Here is a 7,554-nt window from a genome sequence, read left to right on the forward strand (position 1 = left end):
CTTTCTTTCTCTTTCTTTCTTTCTTTCTTTCTTTCTTTCTTTCTTTCTTTCTTTCTTTCTTTCTTTCTTTCTTTCTTTCTTTCTTTCTTTCTTTCTTTCTTTCTTTCTTTCTTTCGTGTCTGAGCAGTCTTGGACACATTACTCCCCACCCTCAACCTTGGGAGAAAGCCGACCCAAGGAATTTTGTCTGTAACTCTGACAGTCTACTTCAAAGAAGGAGAAATGCTTTGACTCTTTTTAGTGATCTCTTTTGGACATTAATTTTGGACACGGAGAGATTTTTTTTAAGTGCTGTGAACACATTGCATATTTCGTCTGTTGCCATGTGTCACTGTTCCTTGTTTAAGAAGAATCACTTACAACTTGCTGTTCTCATTTGTAGCTCACAAGAAAGAAGAAAAAAAATTATTAATGATATGGTGAGTGCCAGGATATTGCTTCAGGTCCCTAGAAACTTACAACAATGGCCTAATGTGTCCAATATCGCAGGAAGGTCAATAAGATAAGAACAAGATATGTCCCGTTGCACTGTGTGGTCACTGTGTGGTCACTGTCAATAAAGTTTTAGGGAGAAGAGGGCACAGAAGCCAGGCTGAGGAGAGTCATGATGTGAATAAGTGAGGAAGTGGACACTTCAAGAAATTCGATTAAGAAAGTGCTGTACCTACAGGGTCAAGAAAGGTTTTTCTTTCTCCTTCCTCCCTCCCCCACTCTATTCCCTCCGTTTCTTTTCATCCTTCCTTTTCTTTCTCTTTATTCTTCTTGTTATTCTTCTTCCTATTTCTTTTTGTCCAAGGTAACATAGTATTTGGAAAAAAATTTCAAACACTGTAGAAATATATCGTTTAGAAAGTTCTTCATAATTCTACTTTCTAGATATCAAGAGTTCTCTGTGTTGGCTGTACATTAGAATCACCTGGGGAGACTTTTAAACATCCTGATGCCAAGCCCACAGCCCATATCAAAGACGTCAGGAACTGGGAATGGCACCCAGATATCAGCATTCTCTAAAGCTCGCTGGGTGATTCCAATATACTGTCAAGGTCGAGAACCATGCTCCAGGGCTTTGCTGCTCAAAGTATGGCCTGTGGACCAGTGGCATCAAGATCAACATTCAGTAGGATCTCAGCTCTGTACCCCCACCCCAACCTACTGAGCCATAATCTGTATTTTAACAAGATGAGCAATAACAATTGAGAAGCATTTTCTTTTCTAAATTTAAGTTATTATTTTTCAATTACAGTTAACATTCAATATTATTTTATATTAGTTTCAGATGTACAGCATAGTAGTTAGACATTTATATAACTTATGAAGCGATTCCCTTGATAATCTACTAACCCACCTGGCACCATACAGTTATTACAATATTATTGGCTATATTCCCTATGTTGTACTTTACATCCACATGACTATTTTGTAACTGCCAATTTATACTTCTTAATCCCTTTATCTCTTTTACCCAGCCTCCCACCCCCTCATGCCTCTCCTATCTGGCAACCATAAATTGTTCTCTGTACCTATGAGTCTGCTTCTGTTTTGTTTGTTCACTTATATTATTCTTTAGATTCTACATATAAGTGAAATTATATGGTATTTGTCTTTGTCTGATTTATTTCACTCAGCATAATACCCTCTAGGTCCATCCATGTTTTCTCAAATGGTAAGACTTCATTCTTTTTTATTGCCAAGTAATATTCCATTGTATATACATACCACCTCTTCTTTATTCAATTGTCTGTTGATGGGCATTTAGGTTGCTTCCATATCTTGGTTATTGTAAATAATGCTGCAATGAACATATGGATGCTTATATCTTTTGAATTAGTGTTTTGGATTTCTTCAGATAAATATCCAGAAGTGGAATTGCTGGGTCATAAGGTAGTTCTATTTTCAATTATTTGAGAAACCATAGTGGCCGCATCAATTTGCAATCCTGCCAACAATGTATGAGGGTTCCCTTTACACATCCTCGCCAACACTTGATTTATTAATGATAGCCATTCTGACAGGTCTGAGGTGATATCTCATTGTGGTTTTAATTTGCATTTCCCTGATTATTAGTGATGTTGAGTATCACTGATACAAAGAGGCATGTATGTCCTCTTTGGAGAAATGTCTATTCAAGTCCTCTGCCCATTTTTTTTTATTATTGTTATTTGTTTTATTTATTAGTTTTGTTTTTTTCTTTTTATCTGCTCATTTTTAATTGGCTTGTCTCTTGATGTTAAGTTGTATGGGTTCTTTGTATATTGTGGATATTAACATATATATGTATTTCTAGAGAAAAATCACTAAAAGTACCTTTTTTTAAAGGTAGATTGAACTCGTGTTTATAGACTGAGAAGAAGAATCTATAAAAGAGAAAGAATAGAAAGTATAAGACCGAATGTCATAATTGTGTCGATGTAAGAATGTCCAAACCCCTTTCCCTTCACAATTGGTAGTGCAATCTCCCAGAAGAGGTGGAAGGGGTAGAATTGACAGTCTGTTGGGAAAAATGAACTTTAAAAAGGAAATGGAATTTGCCTTCTGACATTGGAAGGAAGAGAGAATGGACAACAGACTTACAAGATTTAAGGGTTGGGGAATAGTTCCCTTTGTTTTCTGTCTTCCTCAGGGAAGTAAGAGGAGAGTTTACCTGCTAAAAATGAATGAGACAAAGAGAAATAATGGCTATTGAACACTTACTATGTGTGACAAAGGGCTTTACGTACAAAATCATACATAGTCATTCTAAGAGTCTTATGGTAATTCCGTTCTCATTTCCTCAGTCTCTAAACATCCATTCCTTTTCTATTTTTTTTACTCCTTTAGTGACATCACTCAGTCCCCTGATTGTGTATGTTATCTATATGAATCTGAACCCCAAATCTATATTTCTAGGTCTGATCTATGCTGAGAATTCCACCTGACATTTCTATAACATGCCTGATAGAAACCTCAAACTGATAGTGAGCAAGAGATCTCTTCTCAAAGCTAAACTCCACCCTCGAAACTACCCATCATAATAATGCCAAAATCTAGGCCTTCTCCTGACAGCGCTTCTTCCCTCCACTTCCCTGTGTCCTAAATCACTTTCTCCCCCACCCCAAATCACCAAGAAGTCTTGTCAGTTTGATCTCCATTCTTTTCTTTAACATCTTCACTACCATCAGTCCAGTCTAAGCCACCACCGTTGCAATAGGGTTCTAACTGCCCTCTCTACTTCCACTGTTGCCTCCCTGTAACTCGTTCACTGCATTTCAGCCAAGTGAGGTATGTGTGTGTATACATGGCAACTTTAAAACATACGCACAAATAGAGGAGTATAACAAACCGTCAGTCCCGTCAAAGCAACTCCGAAAGTGATCACTAATTTGTCAGTCTTGTTTTATTTGTCTCTCTCCACCTCTACATTTTTCTTTCTTTTTTTATAGAAAGCACTTAAAAGCAAATCTAAGATATCATATCATTTCAACCCTCAGTATTTCAGTAGATATCTCTCATAGAGAAGGATTTTTTTGACGTTTAACCAAAATGCTCATTACATCTTAGTGCTCCAGTGTGCTGCGCATGTTTATATATTTTATCTCATTTAGTCTGCACGATGGACTTGTGGGGTGGGCATTGCTAGACGATTTCATCTTCAGGAAAACATAGATTTAGAGAGTAAGGGTCTTGCCCAAAGGGATGAAATGTGAAGCAGGAGTTATGGAAGTCTCTGTCTGATGTATTTTCCACCCCATTATAGCTCTCCTTTCCTGTAAGTGTGAGGTCTCCTCTACTCATTCCTTAGTGCATCTCGTGATCTTGTATTATCTTAAGAAAAGGGAAAATGAAAACGGGAACAATCGATATACTTTCAGATTTTCCTCCTTAAATTTTTTCTGGCTCTAAAATTTAGAAAAACATCACAATGCTGCCATCTTCTGGACCCTTTGAATGCTAACACATCAACAACAATATAGATGGTTAAAACGAGGTCTGTCCAACTTTTTATAATCTGGGGCTGACATATTAAACTTTGTATCATTAAAACTATTTCTTTGGTTAATTAGAAAAGATTTTTTAACAACATAATATATGTGATATATGAAAGCTCAAAGTAAATATTCAGAAGTTAGTTATTTTGTTTGTAGGGGATGGAGGCAAACATATAGAATTAAAGTTATTTAACAGCTACCTTTTGGCCACTAATTTCAACCTCTTCTAATGACAGTTCTTAAGGTTATGTTAATAGAGGTGCTGGGTAAAAAAGCATTTCCATTGCTGGTGGGGGTATAAGTTATTATAGTCCTTTGGGAAGGCAACATGACTGCATATATAAAATAAAAATAAAATACCTGTAACGTTTTACCCAGTAAATCAACTTTATGGATTCATCCTACATATATTCTTGTTAATGTACATAAAGGTATGTCTATGTAAAGAATGTACAATCTTACATTGTTTATAAAAGACTAGGAAACCCAGAATGCTTACGTAAATGACAGCACTATACCTATGCAAAGTGGTTCTATGAAGTTGGTCACAAATAACGGTGTAGTTCTAACTATGCTGGTAATAATAACTGATGTTATAAAAAGTTTTTAATATTTTGACCTAGAACTGGACGATACTATGCAAAATAAGTACTCTTTTTATATATTTTATTAATGGATATTTATGTAGCAAAAACTACATTTGGATTCCTGCCACTAGAAGTGCTGTCCTAAGTGCTTAGCATGTGCGAGGTCAGTGACTCTGGAAAGACAGTGTAAAGACAATGTTCCTGTGTAATGAGATTGAGAGTGAGGAAAGTTGATTGAGTTGCTAGAGATCATACAGCCAGCAAATGGCCAAATCAGGATTGAGTCCAAATATTCTGAATTCATATGCAGTGCCCTCTCTACTACACCCAAATGGACCAAAGGGAAAATATATGTATTGGTGTAAATGCTTATATAGAATGCTTATATAGAATGCTTAGTAATTATGTTGAAGTGCCAGTCACATAGCCTGGCATACCGTAAGTACTTGAAAAATGTTGACTATAATTCTTCTTATTATGTTGAGAGGAAATAAAGGTAGGCCTTTTTCCAAGCGACACGGACAAGCATCCTTCCCACTCAGTCCTTCCTCTAAAAATTCTCAGTTGCATTGTTATGTTTTTACACTAATATGCAGAAACCCCATGAAGGCAGGAATTTTGTCTATTATGTACACTGCTATATTCCTGAGGGCCAGATGAGAGCTCATATTAAGTGCTCAGCAAACATTTGGCAACTAGAATTAGAAACCATAAAATTTTCTTGTTCCTTTTTTTTGACTGTGATATTGATATTATTGACCCACTCAGTCTTCTAGTCTGCATAATTGGCATGCTTTAGAGTAGTGCTTCTCAAATGTTTGTGATTATGAAACCTCCAGTGATCTTGTTAAGCATGTAGATGCCAGAAAAAAGTAGCCCCCCGCCCCAGAAAGCTTTATTGTGTATTTTTATACCCTCATGCATAGCCCTCTATCCAAAACTTTGGACATCAAGACTGATGATACCATACAAATATCAAGAGTGTATAATAATGAAAGTTTCTGGGGCTAGAATAGCTCCTGGGCAAGATTTCCAGCTATTCCAAAAATGGCTTGAGAGAGCAGGGAGAGGGACTGGCATAGGCTTTTATTGTGGCTCGGAGGTGGGACTGGGATAGGTCTCTGCCAGGAAGTTACACACACCACTTTTGCTGATACTCCTCTGGCCAGAAGTTAGAAATATGGCCTCGCCTAACTGCAAGGGAGGTTGCAAAATGTAGCCTTTATTACACATCATTGCGTGCTCAGTTCAACATTAGAGTGCCATTACTACATCACTTGGGAGAACAGACAAAAACCAGTCTCTGATTCAGTTACTAAATAGACGTTAGATAGAATAACATCAGTTATTTGAAGTCATCTGTGTGATTTACTACTCTTATGATTTCCAGTTCAGTGTTTCAAAAGTTGCTATTTTTGTAACTTATTTATTGGCATTAATATGTTCCATAGCACACTAGGTGGGCTGGGAAGGCAAAGCTTAACAGTAAAGATCAGAAAACTAATACTTATTTCTGGCAATGTGTCAGGCACCTGTCTAGGCACTCTCACATTGATTTTCTCATGTGGGAGAGGCAAGAGAGATAGAAAGAAAGAGTTCTCTCATTCATGGCCAACCATAAGCAAAATGGTAAGGAAAGTAGTTAGTTTTCCTTCCCTAACTCATGCTTTCCCTTTCAATGGGTCTTTTCTAGCGTGTTCTGTGTATTTATTGTTTTACAACAGAATGTCAAGCATAACACATAACTGAAAATCTTCAGCTATGCAAAATGGTATGTAGGACTCAATACAGATGGAAACATGATTTGTTAAAACAAATATTTAAACATAATTGTGGGGCTTACAAAACAGTATTTCAATTGGATGGTCTCTAATGTGATTGGCTGAGCTGCCTCACCTCTGGACCCCAAATAACAGTCATTCTCTTCCCACCTAAATGGAAGTAATCAGTATGTGAAAGCATCAGGGCCAGGGATCAGGTGCAATCACAGTTGGCTCCTTTTTCTAGAGCTTTCCTTAGCATCCTACAAATACGATCTGCCTTGGATTAAAAGACACCAGAAATTTCTTCAAGGCCAGTGGTTCATGTGGTAAATATTATGAGTATTCTACATGATTCCATTGGTTCCCATTGCTAGTTAGACTGCATCCAGATGACTTTTTTCAATCTATCATCCAGGACAAGCACAGGAATCCATCCAACTTCTGACAATTTTGGACCATGACCCTGGAAAAAAGCTTTCTCATCTGCATTTTTACAAATCTTCTTCCAGCATTTGTAGTTCCCAGTATACACAATGTTAGCTCCTTGTGCCCACATTGCAACATCAAGCACCGTCTCACGGAATCAGGGAGGGAAGGAGCCAGCCTTGGCTTTTAAATTCTTCTTACTTGGCAGATTTTGCAACGTCATCTGCCAAATGGTTTCCAGGAAAACCTAAATCTGCTGGGTAGATGATGGCGAGTTGAAGCAGCTACAGCTGCTTGGCAAGAGATCACATTGCCAGCAAAACACCTCTGTACTGTGTGCTTTCCTATTCCTCTTAAGAACACCTGCTTGTAGTTATCTGGAAAGGAAAAAGAAACAAACCAGGCTTGAGCAAGGAAATATCTGTTGATACTTGTCTTGATGCCCTTCCAGAAGGAGAACATCTCCTCCTCTTCTGGAAGAGAGAATGTGCAGTCTGCTATGCCTTTAGTACAAGGAGTCAGCAGCAACCTCTTTGGCTTGCATGTTGCATCTGCAACAGCAGTTTCACCAGCTTGATCAGGCCACTCTGCAGTCGTGAGGATGGCAGTGATGCCACTGCAATCAAGAAGCCCTTTGTGAAGTAGATGACCTGTTTAGTCACGGCAGCAGAGTGGGCTGGAGAAGGAGGCAAGGCCAGAGGGGGAGCTTTGAGAGCCAGGAGTGGGGATCGCTGGCTCGGTCCTGCCACAGACTAAAAGGCGGTGTGATTTCTTTCTTGTATCTTTTCCTCACCCTTCTCCGCCGGCCCCGCC

Source organism: Pteropus alecto, unplaced genomic scaffold (assembly GCF_000325575.1).
Source record: "Pteropus alecto unplaced genomic scaffold, ASM32557v1 scaffold338, whole genome shotgun sequence".
NCBI classification, from domain to species: Eukaryota; Metazoa; Chordata; class Mammalia; order Chiroptera; family Pteropodidae; genus Pteropus; species Pteropus alecto.